Raw genomic sequence first — 1,812 nt, 5'->3', positions numbered from 1 at the left:
TGTTTGATAATACTTCAGAGGGTTGTATGGCAATTAAATGAGATAATAAGGAAATATTGTGCAGCCCATAATTCATAAAGTAAACTTTTATTGTCAATAGTATGAGTGGCTTATAAATTGTAGCAGGTTAAAATAAGCCCCCTTTTTTTTTTTTGTGAAACCCTCTCTTAATTTACCAGTTTTTCTCTACTTTTACTATTAAATGGAGATAATGCCCTCTCTTGTAATTCCTACAATCCACATTTAATAAGCAACTATGTTGTACTCAGTCCTGTGCTAAGTAGAGACAAACATGAATGAAATATTTAAGCCCTTCATCTCCAAAAGAAAGTTAATATTTATTGGGAGATGAGGATATAAATGTGGAAAAAAATATAATATCACTTTTAAAGCAAATTTTGAGACAAATAAAATGGCCTCACAGCACAAAATAAAGAGCTCTAATCTCTTCCTTAAAAGTCTATTTTACTATTAATGTAACTACTATAGCTGCTACTACCACAACCACCACTAACAGCTATGTTTTATTAAGTGTTCCCTATGTTTCAGGTTCTTTACCAAACAAGTTATATTCATTGTCTGATTTAGTCCTCCAATAAACTTATGAAATAGGTATAGTCCTTCCAATTTCATCCATAAGGACAACTGAAGTTGAGAACTCTGCACAAGGTGTCAGAGGGAGTAGGAGAGAGAATAGGATACAAAGCTAGGTTTGTTGGACTCAAAAGCAAGTATGTGTTTCGTTGCTTCACTGAAGAGTTGATTGTTGACTGGGCGTTGAAATTCTAATAGCATATTTTTAAAGAAATTTTGGAGACAGTCTTACAAGCAAAGATAAATATTCTAAGTGTAGGTATTGTGTTTTCAAAGAATTTGGGATCTATGCAGAACTATGTGACTTCTTAACATGAACTTCAGAAATACAAGGAAATCAAACTTGGCACAGGTGGCAAAAGGCCCTCCAAGCTGAGGAGTTGAATATTATCATAAATGGAGTGATAAACTGAAGAGATTTTAAGCACCATTTTTCTCATTGAGGGAGAGAATAGAGAAAATTTTATAGGAGGAAATCTATGTGGAAGGTTATTAAAACAGTCTAAATAGGAAATGATGAGAAAAATAACTGAGTTAATGGGACTTGAAAATGAAGTGAATCTAACAGATATTTCTGAATAAGAAGCAACCCAATTTGATAAATTTTGGATTTGTTCTCAAAGGACCTGGGAAGTAGAGTAGCAGTAATACCAAGTGTGTAAGCTTTTAAAACTGTGTGATTGATAATGACAATGATGTCTTAGCCCTTAAAATTGTATGGTTGATAGTGAAACAGAGAATAAAAGAGATGGAACAGACTTTAGCATTTGTGAAAAATGAGAGTTTATTTTGGTCACATGAAGATTAAAGATTTGGGGGCTATCCAGGTAAGCTCCATAAGTAGTAATAAATATATAGCTTTGTGGTTTGGAAAGAAGATTGAGAAAATGTCTTTTGATAGTAGAAATCATTAGAATTAACAAAATAATCTAAAAAAGCATACATAAACAAGAGAAAAAGGAATTCAGGGACAAAACATTGGAGGCCATATTTAGAAGACTATCAAAAATAGAGAATAATTGTTAAAATATCAGTCAACTCTACCATGTGTTCAGGAGAAGTTCAGCAAGATAAAGAATTAAAATACACCTTTGGGTTTGCTTTTAGGAAAACATTTCTAATATTGGCAAAAAGATTTTCAGTTAATTGTTGTATGGAGGGAAGAGTGTATAAGAGTTAATAAAGTGGAGAGTATGAGTCTAGGCTTCTTTTCAAGAA

This window comes from Propithecus coquereli, unplaced genomic scaffold (assembly GCF_000956105.1).
Source record: "Propithecus coquereli isolate 6110/MARCELLA unplaced genomic scaffold, Pcoq_1.0 Scaffold90, whole genome shotgun sequence".
In the NCBI taxonomy this organism is placed as follows: Eukaryota; Metazoa; Chordata; class Mammalia; order Primates; family Indriidae; genus Propithecus; species Propithecus coquereli.
Note: the sequence above shows the minus strand (reverse complement) of the source record.